At 46.2% G+C, this 25,608-nt stretch overlaps 1 protein-coding gene across 1 annotated transcript in view; it reads left to right on the top strand.

Moving 5' to 3' along the window:
• GPR20 (G protein-coupled receptor 20) overlaps positions 1-25,608 on the top strand; it is a 177,394-nt gene that overhangs the window by 84,137 nt on the left and 67,649 nt on the right. Inside the window, exon 2 of the mRNA XM_069219012.1 lies at positions 14,276-14,354. The gene's annotated coding sequence lies outside the window, so the exon portion shown is untranslated. The remainder of the gene's footprint in view (positions 1-14,275; positions 14,355-25,608) is intronic.

Here is a 25,608-nt window from a genome sequence, read left to right as displayed (position 1 = left end):
ACACCCCCCACCCCTGCCCCTAAAAACTAAAGTACCCAGACACCCCCACCCATCCTAAGCCCTAAATCCACCCCACCACTAAAAACTACCCACAAACCCTGCCATAACCCCACTTACCTCACTGCGTCCTCTCCCGACCTTACCCCCTCTTCCCTCCTCCCACTCTCCCTTAAACTTCCCCCCTTTAAAAATAAACCACCTCGCCCCCACCCTAAGTCATAAATAAAAAAATACCCAACCCCCCACTCCTGTCCCTAAAAAAAAAACAGTAGCCAGATCCCTCTCGCCCTTAAAAAAATACCCAAACCCCCGACCCAGCCCCTTAAAAATAAATAGCCCGCCGCGACCCCCCACCCACTTTAATCCCTTAATCCACCCCCTACCCCTGCGCCAACCCCGTTTACCTCACCCGTCCTCCCACGAACAATGCATGGCTTTTTCTGTGCCTTAACCACACACATGCGTAGTTCAGCACATGTGTGGTTAAGGCTCAAAAAAGCCATGGATTGTTCAAGCTAGCGTGGGTACGTCCTTAGGGACGCGTTGTTAAAGACGTTTCCCAATTGCAAATGCTTGTTTGTTTTGCTGGCCAAGGTTTCTGGCCCTACTGACTGGGGATGATGCCCCATTTTCTGAGAGGAAAGTTGGAGTAGGAGACATTCTTCCCCTTAGGCCCAGATGTGTTAACTTTTACACCTGAGATATTTTGCGCTCAAAATGTGATTTTTTTACTCAGCGCAATTAGTGCTTTGCACTGATTTAAATCAACAGGGTGTTATTGGGGTGTAACTTGGGGGGATCAGCAGAAGCATCCATAGTTTTTGACACAAAGCCCATTCCACTATGAAAGGCATGCCAGGCTTTGCTTAAAAACATAACACCTTCATGAAGGAGGCATTAAAAGGGGAATTGCTTTAATTTGTCCAAACGACCCATACATTGCATGTGTAGGATGCTTCAGAGTTTTCCTATGCATAGGAATTTGTGCTGGAGGGTATGCTTCCCGTACAAATCCTGTGCTAGACAGGGCACGCTCACCTCTGCACCGGGGTTTTTAGTGCACCAGCGAAGGGGTGACAGCAGCAGGGCAGAGGCGTAACAAAACCTGAGGGGGCCCCCTTGCAAAGTGCATGGACGGCCCCCCTCCAGACTCACTCAGGAGCTCTCAGGCCAGGGTACTGTCTGAGGAGGTGCCCCTGCAGCTCTGGCTGCAGGGGATTTTGTTACACCACTGCAACCGGGTGCCATTTTTATTTAAGTATATGATGTTGCACTGTTTCCTCCCCTTTGCGCAGTGGAACAACCATCCACTTCGGTTGCTGTTCTCTATTGCATCAAGAAATAACCTGGTCTGTGGTAAGTACCTCACCATGTAGTGTTGGTATTTACTATGTTCCGTAACTACACCAAAAATGCCGATAGACCCAATTCAGGCAGGAGACTGACGGTTCTTGAAGCAAAAAAATGCATTCTTTTGGGCGGCTCCCGCCTGAAATTGACCCTCCTTCAACAGAAGTGAACGGGAGTAACACATTCTCCCTCTTCATTATTTTTTAAATTTCTCACTCTCCTCTTCTAAACTGTTGCCATGTAAAGTACACATCTGTGATCGGATCTGAATTTCCTATTTTGAGTTGCGTTTCCATCACTTAAGAGAAATATTATAGGGGTATATCAGTGACGCAGCAGGTACAGTTGCACCAGGTCCTAGGGATATGGGCATCCTCCATTCTTCCAGTTGTGATATCTTGACTTTCTGCACAAGTGCAGGACACGTTTCTCTTGCTTGCATTTGGGCCTAAGGAATGTGGTGATATTTTCTTTGTTAAGCAGCAAATATACTATTTTCATTTTGAATGTATTTCTCAAAGATTGCTTCAGATCCCAAATTCACCCGTGGCGTTCTTTTTTTTTAAGTGCCCGGGACAGATTTTGCAAAATGGGAGATAAGTTCTTTCTTCACTGCGTTCCTGGGTTCTAGGAGAGGGTGTGATGTAACGCATAAATACGAATGGACCCAATTCAAGCGGGACGTTCCCTAACTTTTTGAAACCGAAAATGGCTAAATTGCATCTGCTTCAGTAGAAGTCAATGCGGAAATACAATCTCCCGATTATGTTTTTTTTTTTTTATGTCCCACTTTACTCTTTTAAAGTGTTGGCATGTATGGAATGGGCAGCTTACTGTGAAACTGGGGAACCAGGTTCGAGCCTCGCCGTTAGCTCAACATCCTGTGATTATGGGCAAATCCCTCAATGTCCCCGTGGCAAAAAATAAATAAAAAAAATTCAACGCAACTTTAGCGCTCATATAAAACGCTCCAGTATCATTGGGTCGAGTTCGCGCTATGAAAAACTGCAAACAATAAAACCTAATAATAAAAAGGCAGGTTCCCGTTAGGCCGTTCCCGAGCCCGTTCCCACACTCCATTCCCAGGCGCGAGGCGGTGCGGGCTGGGCGCGCGGATAAAAATACTCACCGCTGAAAACTGCCGCGGAAGTCTGAAGCCCAGAGCACTTCAAATGGCAGATTGACGTCGGGCAACAGCCCTGCCAAAGCATGGATTCTTCTCAGATTTTCCACAGACTGAAAATCAGTCCGGAGTGTGGTTGAGGTGAAAGAGTTGCATGAGCAGTAGCTTCGCCGTTGCTATTTTGTTATTTTGAAAACAAATCTGGTCCACGTTCAGGCGGCCGTATGACTAGCGAAAAACGATGCGCAGCACGATGTAAACAAACCTGTGCAAGCGGAGCGTTTTTGTTGCACATGTATCTTTAGATTTGTATTTATTTATTTATTGCGGCAGTGGCGTTACAAAGCACTACTAATCACCTAGTGGTGAAATCAGGACACTCGGCTGATACTACATAAAATAGGGAGTGGCGACTAGCACTGTAGTGCAGAGGTTCCCAACCTGTGGTGCAGGGACCCCTGAAGGTCCGCGAAGCCTCTTCCGGTGGTCCGCGGCAGCTTAGAAAATTAACTATTAACTGATTAGGTACTCAGCTTCCAGTAATGATTCAATTGGGGGAGGGCGGCGGATTCAAATAATGATTAAGTGGGGGTCCCCGGGTTCCAGTAATGATAATGTGGGTGTACACAGATGTGAAAAGGTTGGAAACCACTGTTGTAGTGCATTTGTTAGAACTTGTGGTGTGGAGACGATCATTCATCAGCCATGGACCATGGCTCGCAGTAACCCGCCATAGAATAGCGGGACGACCTAGCCTCAGAGCCTGGCTGAAGAGGTAAAGGACTCTTAAGTGTCTGTCCAGGATGGACAGGATGGATGAAGAAGGCTGTTGAGAAGAGTGTGTGATTATCTAAATGGCACAGTGTGTGCGGGTGAGGGAGGGGGGTCAATCCTGATTCCAATCTCAACGAAGATGTTGGGACCAGGGCGTAGCTTTCATTGGTGCAGCAGGTGCAGTGACACCGGGGCTGGATAGACCCACTGAATCCTGATTAATGCCATATTTTATAATTTGAACATCGGCTTGCGGGGCATCTCCTTCCTTGCCACGACACACTGACTACCTAGTGTTGGGAGCTCTCCGCGGAGGAGCCCTGGATGTACAGACATTGACTACACCTTGAAGGTCGAGTCAGCAGTATTCACTCGTACGCAGATCGGAGCCTTCTGATTGGTTGGTAAGGGACAAACCGTTTTACAGGGTAGTTCAGTACCATCCACGGAATGTCTTGTACACGAGGCAAGGTGTTTAAAAGAATGCACTTTGTTTTACTGGAAGCCAATGAAGAGATTTAAAGGCAAGTGTGCCTTGGTCATTTCGTTTCATGTCAGATCGCAGGTGAGCTGTATAGTTCTGAAATCTCTGGAATTTTGACAGAGATGCAATGGCAAGACCAAGGCATAGAGTGTTGTATTATGTATACTTACACAGCAAGGATTATGGTGAATTTCTGAAGGCACTGTAGTACTGACAGGGCCCCTTTTAGCAGATGTAGACAGCAGAATGCGGGTCTGAAGAGCAGAGTTATGTTGAGGGGAAATGGAAGATTGGCATGGAAAATCATATTCAAGTTCTGTGCTTCATCCACTGAGTTTGAGGGAATAACCAGATCCACTGACCAAGTTAGAAGTATTAGGTTGGATTGACAAGGGATCATTGGTAGCATTTCAGTTTGTTTGCCAATTCCTGCAAAGCCATTTACACCCTCAAACAAACCTGAGAGAGGAAGTGATATAAATTGAGAAGGTTGCTAGGTTTACCTAAAAAAGTTTAAGATGGAACTGTATGATATCATATCTAGTAGAAGTCTAATATGCTAACCTCCTTATGAGGTTGTTCTCGACAGAAATGGCCGTAATTTGAGTTGACGAGCACAGTTCTGCAAGAAGATAGTCAACCATGACAATGCTATATTGCTGTTGCCAGCTGACACAGACAGCCTCTTGATAAGTGCCTGATGTTCTGTGTTATCAACTGCAGCCAAGAGTTCAAGCACGATCAGTGTGCCGGGGTGGCTTTGGTCACAGGAACTGAGAAGTTATTCTCTAATATTTAATAGAGCAGTCGCTATTCAATACAGTATTCTCAGCAGTGGCGTAACAAAACCTGAGGGGGTCTGCACTGCCCCAGTCAAGAGCTTTCATGCCAGGGGCCCACCAGCTGTGCACAGTGTACTGTGCTAATGTGGCCCTCTGAAGCTCGCCCCCGCACAGGGGATGGGGCTGCGGGGGCTATTGTTACCCAGTGATTCTCACATCCCTTTCATTGCCTGAAGGACAACACAAAGGCCCTCATTCTGACCTTGGCGGGCGGCGGAGGCCGCCCGCCAAAGTCCCGCCGTCAGGTTACCGTTCCGCAGTCGAAAGACCGCGGCGGTAATTCTGACATTCCCGCTGGGCTGGCGGGCGGCCGCCTTCAGGCCGCCCGCCAGCCCAGCGGGAAAGAGGCTTCCACGATGAAGCCGGCTCGGAATCGAGCCGGCGGAGTGAAAGCTGTGCGACGGGTGCAGTTGCACCCGTCGCGTATTTCACTGTCTGCGCAGCAGACAGTGAAATACATTTAGGGGCCCTCTTATGGGGGCCCCTGCAGTGCCCATGCCAGTGGCATGGGCACTGCAGGGGCCCCCAGGGGCCCCGCGACCCCCCCTACCGCCATCCGGTTCCCGGCGGGCGGACCGCCGGGAACTGGATGGCAGTAGGGGGGGTCGGAATCCCCTCGGCGGCGCAGCTAGCTGCGCCGCCTTGGAGGATTCCAATGGGCGGCGGTACACTGGCGGGTGACCGCCAGTGTTGCCGGTCCGACCGCGGCTTTACCGCCGCGGTCGGAATGCCCATTGGAGCACCGCCGGCCTGTCGGCGGTGCTCCCGCGGTCCTCCAACCCGGCGGTCATGGACCGCCAGGGTTGGAATGACCACCAAAGTCACTTAGGCAGCTGTTTGACTACAGGTGAGAGAGTTTAAAGATTCAGTAGTTCAGTCCTGGAAGTGTTCTTCTTTACCCTGATACAAGTCGATTTAACACCTCTGGATTGGGAGCAGCTAGTCATGCGATTTGAAGGTAGTTTTATTTTGTACCAGCATCTTTCTAGCACTCACCCTTGAGGATTTAGTTGGTGAAGGTCTAGCATTTGTCAGCCTTCATGAGCTGCCATTTAGGGCTTGTGGTAGGAGGCAGATTAACTGGGAACTTGGTTAGTCTGAGTTCCAGGTATTCTAGAATGCCATTAGGAGTATCTTCAGACAGATCTAGTGTTTCATAATAGCATACCGGTGAAGGCATTAGATGGGTGTACTTTGTTCAGGGTTCACAAAAAGGAGTTGGCTACTGTTGGAGGAAATGTTTAGGTCTACTCTCACTGTTGATGTAAAAGTTGACTACAAATGATCTGAATATTAGCTGTTACATAGCCAGCTCATAACAGGAAAGTCAATTCACCACAAAACCAGGAGTAGTGGAAGTGACATTGCTAGAAATTGGGTCTCTAGATGGCAGAGGAATGCTCCCTGTCCAAGTAGGGACCACAATCCTAGTCAGGGTAAGTGAGATACGCAACCTAAATTAACCTGTGCTCACCATGTGGCAGCTTGGCACAAAGCACTCAGGCTTAACTTAAGAGGCAATATGTAAAGTATTTGTACAAAACATAAATTATAATTAACACAGCGAAAACACCACAAAAAGACTCCATATCAGTTTAGAAAAACAGAGAATATTTATCTGAGTAAAACAGGACCAAAACAACAAAAATCCAGTAAGTAGAATTCGAGATATGACTTTTAAAGGTTAAATCTAAAAACAGTGCTTAGAAATCAATAGTGCTAAAAGGTTACTTGAGGTCATGCAAAAAATGGTTGAAATCCAAAGTTCATGCCGACCAAGATAGAGGGCAGGCCGGCTACAGGGCTCACGCAGAGCCTGCTGAAAAAGTACCTTAGATGGGGCAATCATCAATGTCGAGGAGTGATTTGAAGGTGATGTGTCGATTCCAATCCACACAGTCAGGTCGATTCATTGGTGTCGGGCCTCACAGTCAGGTCGACCTCTGTTTATGCAATATGTCGTCGTTGAGTCGTGCAGCAATGTCTTTGGATCTGCATTGCAACGTCATCAAACCTCGCAGTCAGGTCCCGTGTCGGCGTTGAATAAGCCATGCATCGGAGGGCACTGCATCTGTTCACAGTGGCACGGTGGCTCGCTTGCGCTGATTTTTTAAGAGAAATAGCTGCAAACCCTCTTCTAAGACCCAGGACTGGAATGGCCCCTCAGGCAAGGGTAGGACTCACATATGGCAGATTCCACCAGCAGGAGCAGAGTTGCAGGAAGTTTTTATTGGCCCCAAGGCTTCAAGAACAGAGGGCAAGCCAGCAAGCCTTTGGAGAAATTGAATTCCAAGATGTAGACACGAGGTCCAGGCCTTCTCACTCCCAGGCAAGAAGCAGTAGGCAGCAGGCCAACACAGCAACGCAGATAGCAAAATTGCTTACCCTCCTACAGCACAGGAATCAGCAGGCAGCAGGCCAACACGGCATAGGAGTTAGCAAACTTTCAGTCCTTATTGCAGCAGAACAACCTTCTTCCTGGCAGAATGTCCTTGGTTCCAGCTAACTTCTGCTTTGGTGGGGTTTGAGGTCCAGTTCTTATACCCATCTGAGCCTTTGAAGTGGGGAAGACTTCAAAATGAGGCCTTCAAGTGCACAGGGTCCCTGCCCTTCCTTCCCTGGCCCCAGACACTTTACAGGGGGTTAGGCAGCCCTTTTGGTCAGGAGAGGCACAGCCCTATTCAGGTGTAAGTGTCAGCACCTTCCTCCCATCTAGTCCAGCAAGGCCCATCAGCCTGGTGATGGGCAATCAGGATGCAAATGCCACACCGCAGCTCCCTTTGTGTGTGACTGTCTAGCGAGAATGCACAAAGCCCAGCTGCCACTCACCCCAGATGTGTATTCAGAGAAAGGCAGAGGCACAGAATGGTTAAAGTAAGAAAATGCAACTTTCTAAAAGTGGCATTTTCAGACTTACAACTTAAAATCGGACAACACCATATGTTATGATTTTTAATTGTGAGTCCAGAGATACCAAAGTCCAAATTTCTATCTTTTCCCAATTGGAAATTACACTCAAAAGATGTTTTAAGGCAATCCCATTGTTAACCTACAGGAGATATAGACCTTGCAGGAATGAAAAACTGATCATCCTGATCGAGCAGAGGAGGGTAGGTCGGTCGCGTGCACTGCGCTGTTATCACTTAGCAGCTGTGCGCTGACCTCTGACCTCTGGGGCATATCTGATTGATCCAAAGGGTTGGGCAATCATTTAGTCATAACACCAGGTATGATTTTCAAGGGCAACACCTTTACCAAACATGAAAATTTAGGTGTGGAGTAGGGTAGCACCCTTACTGTTTTTAGGTCCTCAAGAAGCACCGCAGATCCTTTGTTGGGCCTTGTTGGAAATGGCCCTTTTTGCAGGGTTATCCCCAAATTTGTTGCCCTCTTCCTCCTATTTTTTCAGGTCTGCTTTTGCTAGTTTATTGTCTCTGCACTCTTTACCACTGCTAATCAGTGCTAAAGTGCAAGTGCTCCCTAGGTAAATTGTACTGTTGATTGGTTTATCCATGATTGGCATATTTGATTTACTGGAGGTCCCCAGTAAAGTGCGCTGTAGGTGCCCAGGGCCTGTAAGTCAAATGCTACTAGTGGGCCTGCCGCACTGGTTGTGTCACCCACATTAGTAGCCCTGTAAACATGGCTCAGACTTGCCACTGCAGTGTCTGTGTGTACAGTTTTAAACTGCCAATTCGACTTGGCAAGTGTACCCACTTGCCAGGCCTAAACCTTCCCTTTTACTACATGTCAGGCACCCCTAAAGTAGGCCCTAGGTAGCCCCAGGGGCAGGGTGCAGTGTATGTTTAAGGTAGGACATATACTAGTGTGTTTTATATGGCCTAACAGTGAAATACTGCCAAATTCGGTTTTCACTGTGCAAGGCCTATCACTCTCATAGGTTAACATGGGGGCTGCCTTTAAATATCCTTAAAGCACAGATTCCCTTTGAGAGCAGATAAAAATGTGGAGTTTAGGGTCTCTGAACTCACAATTTAAAAATACATCTTTTAGTGAAGTTGTTTTTTTAATTGTCTGTTTGAAAATGCCACTTTTAGAAAGTAGGCATTTTCTTGCTTAAACCTTCTGGGACTCTGCCTGTTTGTGGATTGTCTGTCTGGGTCAGTTTGACAGTTTGGCTATTTTGCACCTCTCTAGACAGTGACACAAAGGGGGTGGGGGTGTAGCATGCATATCCTGATGAGCCATCTCAGCTAGAGGGGAGGGAGGAGTTGTCATTCACACCTGAAAGGACTGTGCCTGCCCTAAAACAATGCAGTCTCTGATCCCCTGGTGTGTGTCTGGGGCCCGGCATGGACAACAAAGGACCTGTCAAACACTTGAGACTTTGCTGTGAAGTTTGCCAACTTCAAAGGCAGAAAAGAGTATACGAAGAAGACCCCAAACGCCAAACTTATAGAATCTTTCTGGAATCAAGATGAACCTCTGCAAGGAGAAGAGCTGGAGGAGCCGTATTGTCCCTGTGCCGTGTTGCTTTGCTGGACTGGCCTGCATTTGCTGCTTCTGCCTGAAAGGCGTGCAAAGGATGAACTCTGCTGTGTGTCCTGCTTGAGAAAGTTCTCCAAGGGCTTGGAGGAGAGCTTGCCCCCTGTAGGAAGTCTCAGGGACACCAAAGACTTCAGTTTCCTCGACCTGCAGCACTGGGAACTGTGTGTTTTGTGCTGTTCAAGAGGAGAAACCACCGTGATGCTTCCAACGACGCTGCTGGCCTGCACCGTGACCTGCCGACGCCGCACGGAGTTGCATTGCCCCGCATCACACTGCGACCCTGGTCTCACCGACGCCGTCATCGGACGACTTCACTGAGCTGCTGCCGCACCGCGACCTGTGGGCCACGCACTCCGGTATTCGCTGCTCACACCACAGCCTGAGAATCCCCTGCAACGCCGCTCCTGCTGACACCGGCGCTGCTGCCTGCACCATGGCCTGTGAACATCGCTCGTGAGGTACACGAAGCACCATCCCGTCACGCACCGCACCCCCGGTCTACCGATGCCAGCATCATCGACTCTCATGTCGTCACCAGGCATCCTGCCTGCACCGTGGCCTGTGGACACTGCTCGTGTGGGCCTACCGACGACAGCGCTTCAGCAAAGAAGACGCTGCTGCCTGCACGTGACCTGTGGACACCGCACGTCGCACCGCCCTGCTTCACACCGCATCCCTGGTCTCTCCGACGCCGCTGGATGCCATCACTGAGCCACTGCCTGAACCGTGACCTGTGGGCACCACACATCGCATCGTCCCACTGTGCACCGCAGCTCCGACGCCATCCACGGCGGCACACTTGACTTCATCAGCCCGGAATCCGATCTGCAACGCACGTGAACTTCAAGGGCCCGACGACTACCACACCGACTCCGGAACAGACACTGCGACACCAGTGACGCCGCTCTTCGGAGTGCACAGCGAGGATCACGAAGCCCTGCAATTCCAAGGTACTGTTTGCGGGTCTTCCCGACACCGTAGCTGGTCCGCGATACCGCGGCTGGCCTGAACTGTTGGTTTTGTTGATCAGCAGTGTTTTTGTGGACACTGCTCGTGTGGGTCACGAAGCACCGTGCTGTCCCATCCCGCACCGCTGGCTTGGGCGTACTTACGACAGCGCTTCAGCAAAGATGGCACCGCTGTCTGCACTGTGACCTGTGGACACCGCACGTCGCACCCCCCTGCTTCACACCGCAGCCCTGGTCTCACTGATGCCTCTGGATGCCATCACCGAGCTGCTGCCTGACCTGTGGGCACCGCACATCACATAGTCCCGATTTGCAACGCAGCCCAGACGCCATCCACGCCAGCACACTTGACTTCATCAGCCCAGAGTTCGATCCACAACGCATGTGAACTTCTAGGGCCCGACGACTACCGCACCAACTCCGGAACAGACACTACGACACCAGTGACGCCGCTCTCTTCACAGCGAGCACCACGATGCCCTGCAAATCCAGTGTTTGCAGGTCTTCTTGACACCGTAGCTGGCCCACGATGCTGTGGCCGGCCTGAACTGTTGGTTTTGTTGATCACGACGCCGTGATAGCCCCAGGTGGAGCTATCGACTTCAAGGAACTGTATTTTTAAGTTAAACCTTACAAAATTCATATCTTTAGCACTGTATGTTGGATTTTTCTCGTTTTGGTCTTGTTTTACACAGATAAATAGTGGCTATTTTTCTAAAACTGGTGTGGTGTCCTTTTGTAGTGTTTTCACTTATTACTGTATGTTAATTGGAAATGCTTTACACATTGCTTCTGACACAAGCCTGACTGCTCGTGCCAAGCTACCAAGGGGGTGAGCAGGGGTTATCTGAGCAGATATCTCCCTTATCCTGACTAGAGTGACATTCACAAAGGGATGAGGTCCTTTGAGGTGTTGATATAAAATTAATGTTTTGCAACCATAATTTGGTTGTCACAAAACATTCATACATACCACTATAATTCTGTATTTGAAAGGGATGCCCTAAATACGCCCCTTCCCAGTACCCAATCGCTAAACACAAATTGTCTTAAAAAAATACATTGTACAAATGCCGCTTGGGCTGTTACAACTAATATTTGGCATCACAAGCTGGCACAAAAATATACACAACTGATGCTCTCTTCATAGCTCAGTTTTCCAAAATATATTGTAAAAAAAGACAATTTATCAGCACTATGAATCATTGTGAGAGGTATGAACTAGTTTAGGGGTGGGAAAAATTGAAACTTTGGGTCAGGAACCTTTGTCTTTGTTACAGGGGATGAAGTTTCTGAACTTTGCCAGGCATGAGGATTAGCACACCTGGATGACAGAAGTGACAATTTCCTGCCACTGGATGTGACACAAGCAGGCCATCATAGCTGCAGTCATACCTCTGATCAAGGGGTTAAAAGTGCTAGTGAGGACTCCAGGCAAGGTACAGACAAGGGACAGTGCAGGACACAGTGGAATTCTGGCAGTGGCAATTAATGAGAAAAGCATGCACGAATCTTGCATGATATTTGTATGCACATTGTTATCTCTGTGAGCCTCAGGGTGGTCTTCTTCAGACATTTTGCCTTACTCTTCCTATCTTTGCTGAAATTGTTTTTGTTCACCTTAGGACTCAACACACTTTACCAGTGCTAACCACTGCTAAAGTGCTTGAGCTCTCCCTTTTAAACATAGTAAAATGGGCTAAGAACGAATCGGGACATTTAATTTACATGTAAGTTCCTAGTAAAGTCGTACTACATGTACCCATGGCCTGTAAATGTACTACTGCTAGTGGGCCTGCAGCACTTATTGTCCCGTCCACTTAAGTAGCCTTTTTGAACATGTCTCAGGCCCTGCCATTGTAGCCATTAGGTGTGCAGTTTTAAATGGCCTTTTTGATCTGGCAAGATACACTTTTTACCTGGTCTAAACCTTCCTTTTTAATACATATAAGATCCCCCACCAGGGTAGGCTCTAAAGAGCCCTTAGTGCAAGGTACATTGTATTAAAAAGGTGGCATGTACATTTACGTTTTACATGTCCTGGTAGTAAAAAACTCCTAAATTCGTTTTTAGCTATTGCAAGGCCTACTGCTCTAATAAGATACCATTAGATTACCTTATTACATTTAATACGTGAGTCTTTTGATTGGGAACAATTAGGAAAGTCATGTTTGGTGTCTGAGGAACTGTAATATAAAGCCTTCTTCAACGATAACGTTGGGTTTTAAGTCATGATTCTGAAAATACCACTTTTAGACATTTGGTATTTTCTTGTCCCAACCTTTTGGTTCCTGCAACCTGTTTCCTGGGTCACATGACTAGGTGTAGTTGGCAGTTGCCTTTGTGTATTCCTTCCAAGCAGCATCACAATAGAGGGTCTGGGTGTTGGCAGGATGGGCCATCACTGGCAGGATGGAGAGGATGGAGGGGACGAGCTGTCACCTACCACACTTGCACTTCAAAGGCACTAGCTCAGCTCACATACAAAGAATTTCACACTAACACATTGTGCCCTCAGACAGACTGTGACCAGGGCAGGGAAGCAGGAAATCCCAGACACCTCTGTAGGGGGAAACTCCAGAACCTTCTCCCACTTCAAAGTGGGTACCAGTTATAAAAAGCAGACTATCAGGCCGCTCTTCAGTATACACTTGGACCTGTGAATACTACAGAATAAGGATGCCCTGCTGTCCTGCTGCTTGAGGCCTACCCTACTAGCTGAAAAGGAAGAGTGTCCCTGCACCCTTCTTTCTAGGCTGAAGTGATTTCAAGGGTCTGCTAACTGAACTCCTATCCTGAGCTATAGGGACATAACAAGCTCCAGAGGCATTCCTGCATCTGTCCAGCTGAAAGGCTGCCTGGACCTGCAGCTGGAGCTGCCTGAGCCCTGCTGGTCTCTGCTGGAGTGTGTTCCTAATCCCCACGAGGTGTCCCTCGGATCCTGGACCTGTGGTGTGGCATCAGTTGAACTCCTCCTTGAAAAAAAGAGGAAATCCTGAAGTTTTCAGCTCTTTGCAACTGCGAACCGGCCCGTTCACTCCAAGACTTTGCTGCTGTGCCAACTGCCATCGTGAAGCTCCGGTGAACCCTACTCTTTGCGCTACAGCGACCACCAGTGGGGACCGGCAAAATGACATCTGCACTACAGCATTGACAGCCCGTGGTGACCTCGAACACGAATCAGCACCACTGACCGTCCGTGACGTCCGAAAGGATCTATACGCTACAGTGATGACTGTCCACAACACCTGGCCTGCTCTTCGCGCTACAGCGATGACCATCTGCAACACTATTCCTGCTCTTCACGGCCTCCTCCACCACAAACTGTACTCTTTGTGCTGGACTTTAGAAATTAACATTTCAGCGGGACTAACCTGGTCCTTGTATCAGATCTGTGCTCCATCACAGTTGGCTAATACTTGTGACTTTCAGTCCGATCTCACACGACCAGAAAACCGCGAGTGGCACTTGGTGCTTTTAGGCTATATACTTACCTAAGATCTTTAAAATTTCATATCCCTGGTTCTAGTGATTGGATTTTTGTTTTTTTGGTGTAAAATAATTGATTAACATTGGTGTGGAATGTTTCTTGTGGTGTATCATTTCTAAATTAAGCCTGACTGCTTTTATGCACAGCTACCAGATGATTAGCACAGGTTAATTTAGTGACTGTTCGTGGTTCACCCTGACTGGGATTGTGGCTGTTGCTTGAGGAGGGCTCACACCCTCCTCAGCCAACAACCCAATTCCTCACAATTGTCATACCGGAACCTTTTATGAAAACTAATGATATTACTCATGAAATAAACATGCAATGACGGCAAAGCCTAACCAAAGTAATCTGGTAGACAGTGTGTTTTAATTTTCTGAAGTCACCTAAAGAGCCCAAAAATAAGAATAATGGTTTTGGATTATTTACTCCCTTGCTCCCTGGTGGTTTACAAGGAATAAGCATGGACCTGGGAAAAACATAGTGAGTTAGTGTGTGATTGCCGAACCGTCACTAGATAAATTGCGACCATGATATTTACCTTCCAAACACATGAGATGTTTAAAAAAAAGTTAAGGCGGCTTTGTGGATGGATGGAAATGAGGGCCTCTAAATTGTACCCTGTGGAGCCATATTCAAAAGAGAGTAAACATGGAACAAAATTGGAGATTAAATGGTGATAAAATCAGTAGGACATTGGAAGGATTGATGGTCTGTGGTCTGTTTAATTTCCAGGCATGTTTCTGTCTGTGCCCCTCGATGAGGAGATCAACCACTGACCTATTGCAATAACTTCAGGTCCAGACTCTTTGTGGTAAGTCCCCTGTGTTACATCATGTCAGTTGCATTATGCCAGTGCCTATTGTTTACATGTGTTAAACGAATGCGCTTTCTCCATAAGTGGCGTCTTCAGAAGGCTGCAGAACCCATAGTGTGGGAGGGTTGAGCTGCGGCAAGGCCACACTGCAGATTCAGTAAGGTGGCATCTTGCTCCCAGAAATGTAACAAGCGCAACAAAGTTAATATTATCATTGTTGTTTATTATTATTATTACTATTGTGATGGTGATGATGATGGTGGTGATGATGATTAATATTATTATGTAGCAGTAGTACTGTAATTGGTAGTGTTAATACTGTTGTTATTATTAGTAGTAGTAGTCACACTAGTAATAATTGTGCATTAGAAGTGCTTGTAGTAATTGTCGCAGCAGTAGTGCTTGTCATTTGTAAAGCGCTTACGCGGTCAGAAGATTAACAGATACATGACCTGAGAGAGTTGATATGAAGGAGACCATACTTTGCTAAAGGAGTTATAAAAGTGGGCATCACTCAAACCTTGCAGAAAGGCATTATAAAGCAAACAGGTAACAGCACAAAGGAATAAGAACAGCCTGGAAGTACAAAAAGGTTGGCATAGATGGATGAAACCATTATTTAAAAACATCTTTCCTCCATGTCCGCCACCAGCATGCCGTAGATCTGCCACCCAGGAGCAGAAGAAGCAGCGTTTGACCCACCGTTCATACTCCCTTTCCCTGAAAACCAGTTTAAATTAAACCAACTTTGAATGAAGGAGGGGCATGGTTTGTTAGACGTGCCATTTTAGGAGTGTGAAAAGGCTGCCCTAGTACAGTGAGGTACCTGGTGAATTGCAACGCTGGGTTACCAGGAAAAGCCCTAGTCAGCCCTAGTTTTAGTCCAGTCCATAGCCCTATGATTGCATTTGCACAATGCCACTGTAACCTCTGCACAAGACACAAACCTAGTGATGATATACCCAAGCTCATAAATAAACTCTGGATTTGTAAAGTGCAGTGAATCACATGTTAGGGACTCAAGGCAGTGAAATATTAAGTGATTTGCCCAGAATCCACTGCCAAGACTCGAACCTGGTTCCCCATCTCTAAAGTCAGCAGCTCAGGCCATTTCACCACATCCCCATCCTCTCTTTGGAGCGCTCAGGGAACAGTGAAAAGTATTTAGTGGATTGATCGATGCAGCAACAAACATACAAGTGAAATCATACACCAGCCAAATCACAATGAACAGCAATCGCTGTTCTTCTTCCCCTCTTTCAGCTCCAACAAAACCTTTGCTTACAGGTATCCCATTCTCCCAGTCTAATTCCAACAAGAGGTGTGCATACTCATTATCATCCCAGAATATCGATGGGACACAGTATTGAGGAGCAAATGGTGAAAAAAAATATCGACAGGTAAGTAAGTCTAGATTTTGCATACCTAACCACACACACACACACACACACACACACATATATATATATATATATATATATATATATATATATATATATATATATATACTTAGATGTTGGTGTATGGGTTACTCTGTCACAACGTCCGCTGAAATCTAAATCCCATTATTTCCTATGGGATTTAGATTTCGGCAGATGGGATATCCGTCACCGTTGTAATGGAATAACCCATCTGCCAATATCTAAATCAGGCCCTTAGTCTCATACTTTGACGGAGCATGAATTCCAACTGGTGAGGATGCATGAGGAAACCGACGATTCAGCCCATGAGGGTGGCCAGTATTTTGGCTACTATTCTCAGCATTTAGAAGAGATATAGGGGGTTATTACAACTTTGGAGGTGGTGTTAATCCGTCCCAAAAGTGACGGTAAAGTGACGGATATACCACCAGCCGTATTACGAGTCCATTATATCCTATGGAACTCGTAATACGGCTGGTGGTATATCCGTCACTTTACCGTCACTTTTGGGACGGATTAACACCTCCTCCAAAGTTGTAATAACCCCCATAGGCTTGTATGATGACCGATCGTATCTGGAATTCCCACTTTTTTGTTAACTATGGCTGTAGTAATGCAGAGTTCATACGGTAGGCATCCCTTGCCCCCTAGAACATTGGCATGAGGTGCTCAGTCAGTTTGCTAGCCATTTTCTTGCAGAGCTCTACCACCACTCTATTGGTTCCTGGGGTCTTTCCTGCCACTTATGCCATCTGCAACTTTCTCACCAGAAATCTCCAACTACGGTATATCTCTTTTCTCTGCTGAGAGACTAGGCAGTGGCAAGCCTGACTGGAATGCCTCCTGGTCAGAGTGATTTGTGCAAATGCGAGGGGTATGTAGATCAGAAGCAATCGGCAAAGGTTTGGGCAATGTTGGCATTTCTTCAAACCATACTACTGACAGGGACCTTAGTTCCCCCACACATTGGCTTTCTTTGTCTCTCCTTAACCATGTAATAAGACAGCTTGAGCCCAAGAGATGACTTTCCTGGAAGAATACCGCATCTGGGCTATGCCTTTTCAACATCTGACGGACACTTAGCTTTTCAATCCATTAATATTACAGGAGATCGGCCTAAGCCCACTCTGTCATGAAGTAAATTATTTTTCACCAGTGTATTTAGACCACATTTAGGCCCTCATTCCAAGTTTGGCGGGCGGCGGTTGCCGCCCGCCAAGCGGGAACCGCCAATTGGCCGCTCCGCGGTCAAAAGACCGCAGGGGCCATTCTGACTTTCCCGCTGGGCCGGCGGGCGCCCGCCAAGGGAGCGCCCGCCGGCCCAGCGGGAAAGGACCTGCAACACAGAAGCCGGCTCCAAATGGAGCCGGCGGTGTTGCAGGTGTGCAGTTGCACCCGTCGTGCTTTTCACTGTCTGCAAAGCAGACAGTGAAAAGCATACTAGGGCCCTGTTAGGGGGCCCCTGCACTGCCCATGCCAGTGGCATGGGCAGTGCAGGGGCCCCCAGGGGCCCCAGGACACCCGTTCCCGCCATCCTGTTTCTGGCGGTGAAAACCACCAGAAACAGGCTGGCGGGAAGGGGGTCGGAATCCCCATGGCGGCGCTGCTTGCAGCGCCGCCATGGAGGATTCGCCCAGCCGGGGCTAATCCGGCGGGAAACCGCCGGATCCGGTTTTCCGACCGCGGCTTTACAGCCGCGGTCGGAATGGGCACTGAAGCACCGCCAGCCTGTTGGCGGTGCTTCCGATGCCCGCCCGCCAGGGTCGGAATGAGGGCCACAGAATGTATTCAGTGTATGATGCCAGAGCCTCTGATGTGGCTACACACCTGTCCTCCCATGTGCAGTTCACTGTCATCCCGTTTTCACTGTAGATCCATTCTTGGGTGTTTAAAGTTGCTGTCTGTGTGTAGAGGAGTCCTCCACATCACTTCCAGGTCCCTCACGCCATTGGTTCTCTCTTGGCTGCCGCTAATTTAGGTTTAAGATGGCCCACACCCTCAGCGACGTCTGCTGCTGTGATACATGGCAGGGTAACCTATCCGTGAGCGTTCCCCTTTATGGTTTCCCAAGCATCTCTCTTAGCCCCCCTTTTTCCTCCATCAAACCACTCTGATACCTTTGCTAGTAGCGGGAACATATGTGTCTTTCCTTCTGATATTACTCTTGAGTGTACACGGAAGAGCATCATGTAGTGAATGTCCCTTTCGAAGTACACGTCGAGTCTCCATCCTTGATTCCTCTTCTTCTTTGGTTTTAGCAAGAATGAGACTTAACCAAGGTCTCGCAAGAAGACTTTCATATAGGCAGCAAAGTTGTGGTCTTTATCCTCAAACTATGACATTTTTTTAGCACATCCCCCTTCTAACAGCCTGTCATATATTGTATTGTGGATTTGGAGGGAATATTTTTAAACTACTAGGACAATATCTGGGTGAGTGAAGCAGTTCCATTACTACCTCTGACACATTTCACTTTCCATCTTCTGATGGGTTATTAATAACACAGCCAGCACAGTAGTATCTCATCCCTAGGTTTGGAGTGTATTTCCAACATTAGTCTTTCTTCGTGAGAAATGCATCTGGCTCTTCAAATTCCTTTTCCAGTCATGAAAATTGATGGTCCATCTCCTCTTCTATAATCAACACACATTTCATTTCCTGGAGAGTCAAGAGGGTATGATGAAATTGCTCTGTCCGCCTCTCAGGCCATTATTAAACCTTCTTCAGGCAATCCCATCAAACCTCCTCTTTTCACATCATGCTTCACCTTTATGGCATGGTTTAGATGCAATTTAGTAAGTTTATCCAAATCTGAGTTTTAATAAGCAGTCTACGGTTTATTAAATGTGGTAACAATTTGTATAGTGTTCCTGGTAAGCAAATTCATTCCCACACTGCCCTGAACCTGTACCAGTAGTCTCCTAATTTGTGTTATCAGCGCCAGGAAACCTTTTCTTTTTCAAATTCTCCCACACCCATTTTTCTCCAGTTGAGAAATCCTCACCCTTATAGCCTCTTTTTGTGCAAAATATAATTACATAGCTTTAAAATGTTATCTTTAACCTGTTGAAATGATGCAGTATTTAACCCATCCATAGGCCATATAGCCCCATTACTTCAAGGAATGTCTCTTATCTTCAGAGGAAGCAGGGTGTAATTTGCCCTCCATTTCTACTCACTCGAGGTCCAGAAAACAGGTCCCCTTCTAGCACTGTCTGGTCCCTCAGATACTTATTTCAGAGTGCATGCAACCCTTTAGACTCAGCTCTTCACACCATGTCAGTCAAATTTGGTCATTCATGGGAGCTGACCTCCAAGGTTGCAGAAGAAGCTGTGGAAAGAAGCTTGAGCCCTGACCCTAGCTCCTTCAAAACACTCACTGGTGTCTACCTGCTTGAGCGTGACCCTCTGAATGACTCAACTTGACTTCAACAGATACCCATGTCCTGCCTCTATGGGCCTTTCTAGGACCACCAGTTACCACCATCAGTGATGCAGGCTTAGCCGGAGCCCCAAATTCCAATCAGTTTCAAAATGCTGGTACAATGGGCCATTATGCCAGGTAAGGAGCGCACATTGATTGCTGAGGTAAGGCATATCACGCAGCTGCCAAAGTTCTGCCCGTTTTCAGTTATGCTACGTGAAATGCACCAAATGAGTCCTAGGTTGAAAGCAGCTGGAGCTCAGGCAGAACTTGTACTGATTTCCAAGATTGTCATTTGTTGAAGGTCTTCAATAAATTTGGAAGACGTGGTATGTGCACATTTGTTTGGGAAGGATATTCAGAAGGAAGAGAAGTGTTCAAGTGGTGCTACTGCAAGAGATGTACCTATCTCGTGGTGCATCTGAGTGAGTATAAACCAAAGAAGTATAAGAAATAAACAAAGACGCCAAAACATTTGCAACCTAGTACTTCACTGGTACATCGCGGGGTTGTCATTGTGATACCTAAAGTGAATGTAGTCAATATGGATCCAAAGAGATCACACTGCCAGGTGCTTGCGGCACAAGCAAAATTATTTGGATGGGAGATTTCCATGGTCAATTAATCTGAGCTAGTCACATATACCCCCTCTATCACAGGCATTAAGGAAACATTTCATGCATTTGGGGGTCTTCCAAACCTATTAGATATGTCTTCTGGTAGAAGCTAAGAAATAACCAGAATGTATTCAGTGTGTAATAGATTGATTGCTTAATTTATTTCCTGGTGAATGTGTGAGTAATACGATATTCCAAGCTGATTCAGCTGCTGTTCCCTATCAACCAATATAAACAATGTAACAGGGATAAAGTACCCCCAGCCGTACATTATAAGGATATTATAAGTCATCTAGGAGTTCCATAACCATTTAGAGAAATGAGGCCGAAGGCCAAGTTCCTTTTTAAGGTTATGAAACTCCGAGGTGACTTACAGCATCCTTATCATGTACACCAGGGGATACTTTATCCCATATAATATATGGTCACACCATCACCTTTACCACAAACCGCTTAATACCTAGGTGAGTAGCTCTTTCAGATGAAAGAGTGAGTATGTTTTCAAACATAAAGAATAAAGTTAGAACCTTCAGTGGAAAATTAAACACATGAAAAACCTGTTAGATATTTGTTACAAACAGATATTAGAAACAGTTCAATACAAGCCTGTTTGTTTATTTTAAAAAACTGCAGTAGCTCAAAACGTGGAAATATGCAGAAAAATTGTAGCTTTTCTCTAAGGAGTGCAAAAAATAAACATTCTCTCTTCATGTCATTGTAAGCTATTGAAATAGAGCAAACAAGGAAAAGCAACGCTATGTTTGTTGCTTTAATCAGCTACTTTAAAAATGTGCTGTGCCCTGACCTGCCTTTCACCTCGGCTGCGGCTTTGGTAGTAGGCATTGTGACATCAGAACCCGACTGTAATAACCTTATAATAGTAGAGTTCTGGCATATTTTATTTTATAATTGGTGATTTTATGTGTCACAAGTCGCGATTATAAGGAAATTAGTGACTGTCGCTTATACAGGAATTACAGAACCCCATGTATTAGATAGTAATGTAATGCTGGTTGACTGTCTGAATGCATGATTACTCCTAAGCATGTTCTAGTACTAAGGTTTGCAGATTGCAGTAATAGTAATAATTTTTGCAACTTCCTTACTAGAGTATCAGGTAGTGAAAACCCAGCCCATGATCATATTTGATCTGACCTAGATATATATTTTAAGTTGAGGTATGGGGCAATGCTTTGATAGTCAAGCATGTTTCTGACATATGTCTATAGAGAAGGCTCTGGAGAAGCAAAATTGATCAGGCTTATGGTGACAGCTGATCAGATGGCTTTGTTATAGAAGACTTGTTTGGAGTAAATATGCAGTTTTTAAAAGAAATCTATGCATGCTAGGTGTTCAGTGGCTATCGCATTTCTGGCTGAGGTAAAGGCAATGTAACTGGTGAACCGGGCTAGGCCTGGGGCAGCAATGCAACTGCTTGTTTTTGCTCTCAGTTTATCAAGTCTATATTCCTGACATATTTGCTATATCAGCTATGAGTATTGGCAAATTGTAAAAGGATGACGCAGGGAGAAATTTTAATACAAAGGGGGATGACATATGTGTTTCCCCATGTCTCATGTTTTGTATGCTTGTGGTTCTTATTCGTACTTTTGGGCAAACCCAAAAATATAAAAAAGGCTTTTTTCTGAGATAATGTGGTTTTCTGTATTGTCAAGTTAAAAGCCAATTTCTTTAAGTCCCAGTTTCTACCACTACCTGCAATCCCAGGTGTGAAGCCTCACCAGATGCGCAGTGGAGAAGGGTTCTGATGGTGGACTGCAGGCCATGAGTCTCAAATCCAAGCCTTAGAAAGAGCATACGGGCCCAGACTCACCCCAGGGACCACATGAAGTCCTCAAGACCGTGTGTTTTCAACAATTGTGAGTTCTGATGCACTGATGTCCCTATCACAGGCTTGATACATTCTGCTTTCGAGGTTCTTTACATTTGTATTAAATGGCTAAATTTGGGAGCTCTAGGCCATATGTATGAACACATTTTCCCATAGACATAGAATGAGTAAAAACCTTTGATACATCTGGCCCTCAGTGTTGTAATTACTGTTACAGAGTATACCTTATCTTTCTGGATACGACTCCCTATTCCCTCCCTTCACCCCCCTCCGTGAGAATGAAGGATGGTCCTGTCTCCTGTGGCAGTGGAGCGGTGACACAGATAGCTAGTCCACTGAGGCGGCTGGAGTGTCCATGCTTTTAATGCTGCTCCAGTAAACGAGAGTTCTCTCCCTAGTATTTCACCAATCACTTAGTCAGGCAGTCTGATTGTCTGTCTGTCTATCTATCTATCTATCTATCTATCTATCTATCTATCTATCTATCTATCTATCTATCTATCTATGTAGTATATATACATATATACATGCATGTATATATCATACATATATATGTGTCTGTGTGTGTGTCTGTATCTAAATTTGGCAATACAAGCACTTTTTGTTTTGTTTTGTTAAATACTTTGTGCAAAATACATTTAGTAAGTGCACAGGTGAAAAGCCAGCCGACGTTTCCTACCTTGCTTAATGTTAACCTTAATTTTATTTAGGATGAGGCTGGAGGTGCCAGAAGCTCTGCACTGAGGCAGCCCTGTCTGGTGTAACAAGTACAGTTTTACTACCTAATGTTTACACTTCAAAGACTTCTCTCATCTTGCCTGAAAACACCATATTTGGCCAGTCTGAGCTATTGTTAAACGGGAACTTTCCAAACATGCGGAGATGGGGAAATGATTCTTGGGCGCTTTAACTCTTCATAATAAATATCATGATTAATCACAGGGGGAAACTAAACATACAGAGGCAGAAAACTAAACAAAGGAGGCAGCTGTTCACATGCTGACATGTAACTGGGGAGTGAGAACATTCATCTCTTGGCACCAAGCCCCTGAGCTTTCACTCCCACCTGCAGGATTACAATCTAAATCTTGGTTCTAGCACTTCATCATGTACCATTGTACTTTCCCTGTGTTCAATCCTGCAGGCTGCCAACACAGGGTTGACCACCCAGATCTCTGGATTTGCACCCAGATGTTCTGCTTCATTACTTACAGCAAAATCCACGATTTGCAGTATATGATTATTTCTTTTCACACCATAATTCAATAACACATACTGCCAGCAGAAAGCTAAAACCAGGGGCCATATTTTTCAACATTTCATGCAACACCGCAAGCCCCCTTTTTGCACTGTGTGAAAGGGAGAGGACAGGAATGCACTGTGTTTAACATAGTACAGCACATTCTTGCTCTATGCCTGTGCTGACACACAAACTGCTGCCTATCGCCAGCACAGGCTCCCTTGCACCATGGTGCAAGGGAGCCTCCGTTGTAGGCAGCATTGTTTTTGTGCAGGAAGGCGCACCTTCCTGCAGAAAAACAATCCCCTGGGGCGATTTCCTCTTTCTACATATGCTGCAAAATGTCATCCCTGGGGAGGCACAGCATTCCCAGGTCTACCAGTCTTGATAAATCAGGTAATGCTTCAGAATTCATGGGTGGATACATGGGAGCACCGACTCTCCACCCATGGAATGCCTCCCTGGGGAAGAGTAACGCAAACAGCGTCTTGCACTGCCCTCCGTCACTCCAGATTTACCAAGCCAAGCCGGGCCATCTTGCATGGCTTGGTAAATCTCATCCAGGTTTTGCATCACCCTTGCACCCCATTGCATGGTGCAAGTGCAACACAAAGGTTGATAAGTATGCCCTCTGGCTCACCTGGTTTCTACCAATCCATCTATCATAAAGTAACTGGGTTTCCCTGCACAGAAGTCCACTGTAATTCCAGGAGAGCTGGATATGTGTTAGATATTCATGATACCTTCAGACGTTCTAAACATTTTCAGTTTTGTTAGTATGCATTTTTATCTCATGCGGGTACCCTGAAAATCTGGCCTGGATCTAGACTTCCTGTCCATACTTGCACCCTGATGTAAATAATTTCTATTTGGGTTATTGGATACTGTTACTCCCCATGTTGCTCTCTGGACAAATTTGGCATGGATATCAACCTCATCGACTTAAACTGGACACCCTTGTTGTACTTAGTTTTCAGTTTTGTCTTGCTCTTATAACAGGCTGTAATCAAGGGATCGTTGTGGGATGCAACCCCATTACCACTGCAATACAAATAGATGAAAAGTAATAGAAAACAAGCTTCAAGCAGATCCCTGGTCCAAATTTAAAGAGACAGTGCATTGTCACTATACAAAATCCCAGCATGTCTCCTTTGTGCCTGACCCTTGCACACTGACACACATAATGGAAACAGCACAGCAGAGGGATCTATGTGATGTGATTGTCTGTAACCAAGACAATCTTTGCCACTAACCCTTTATCAAGAAGCATATACCATGATGTATTTTTCTGACTCTTGCCATTGCTTCTTTCAGCACCAAATGACGAAAGCCTTATCTTTTGACCATTGTTTTTCATATTGGGGAGGGGGTACTCCTTGACCTACCCATCTTCCCACCAGACACAGTTTCTACCGGTCACAACTCGTCCTGCCACCTTCCCCATAAATAATGGTGGTGGTGTTAGGAATGTGGGCACAACATTGTGATTCTTTGTGACACAAGGCCCCTTCTCCCCGTTGACTGCAAGAACAAGGTCCAGGGCCAATCTGTTCTGTAAGAGCATGGTTTTCTGGGCATCTAGCTGATCGGTTATCAGATTTTTTTGATAGTGGGTCTGCTAATAAATAACTTGGTTGAATTCATGCTATTTACATAATGACCAGCAAGATATTCTCGCCTGGCATGAGGACAAGAATACAGTTTCTTAGTTTTCCCACAGCCTTTCCCAGTTTTCTATTAACGTGAATTCATTTGTGTCACAATCTATTCATTAAGAGACAATTCAGTGGCAAGCATGTGTGACGTGTGATCATCTATCTGGTATCGCTTAGATTCTGACCTCAAGTTTGGAGGCCCTCCTTCAAGGTCATTTGAGGCTGTGTATTGCCTGTGCCAATGTTAACGTGTCCAGATATCTGTTGCTGACTACTGTGAAATCAAGAGTGTTCTGAAAGAACTATTCCCGGAGAGGCAGTTAGAAAGCTCAGTGTAACCAGGGCATCTAGGGCCAGATGTAGCAAAAATAAAAATTGCGACTCGCATTTTGCGAGTTGATGCGACTCGCAAAATGCTAGTCGCAAATTGGAATGTCCGAAAAAAAAGCGATCCGATTTTGCGACTCGCAGCCGGACTCGCAACGCTGTGTGCGAGTCCGCAGTTTGCGAGGTCGCTGTTTGCGAGTGTGCAAAAAACGAACTCGCAATTAGCGAGTGGGTGTCGCAAATTGCGATTACCTTCAAAATTGCTTGCAGGTGCAGCAGAACACTCCAGAAAGCATACCAGAACACTCTGGAAACACTTCCTGGCACATGATGATGACATCACAGCCAGGAAGTTAACAAATACACCTGGGAGGAGGCAGGGCCACACTCTTTTATAACTGCCAGTCTTCACACTGAACAAGCAGCAGCAGCCATGGAGGGAACCCCACGAAAAAGAAAAATCAAATTTTCTGAGAGGGAACTGGAGGTGCTGACTGAGGAATGCTGTCAGCACCATAATGAGCTCTTTGGGAGAGCAGCCCTCACTGTTCCTGAGGCAACCAAAAAGAAACTCTGGCAGGACATGCAAGAAAAAATTAATTCCCTGGGTGTGAGCCACAGGACAAGTGAGGACATAAAGAAGAGGTGGTATGACCTCCGCTCCCGGACCAAGGAGAGGGTGGCAGAAAGGCTCCGGGAGATGAGAGGCACTGGA

This window comes from Pleurodeles waltl, chromosome 2_2 (genome assembly GCF_031143425.1).
Source record: "Pleurodeles waltl isolate 20211129_DDA chromosome 2_2, aPleWal1.hap1.20221129, whole genome shotgun sequence".
In the NCBI taxonomy this organism is placed as follows: domain Eukaryota; kingdom Metazoa; phylum Chordata; class Amphibia; order Caudata; family Salamandridae; genus Pleurodeles; species Pleurodeles waltl.
The sequence above is the reverse complement of the archived record's forward strand: the minus strand, read 5'-3'. Positions and strand labels throughout refer to the sequence as shown.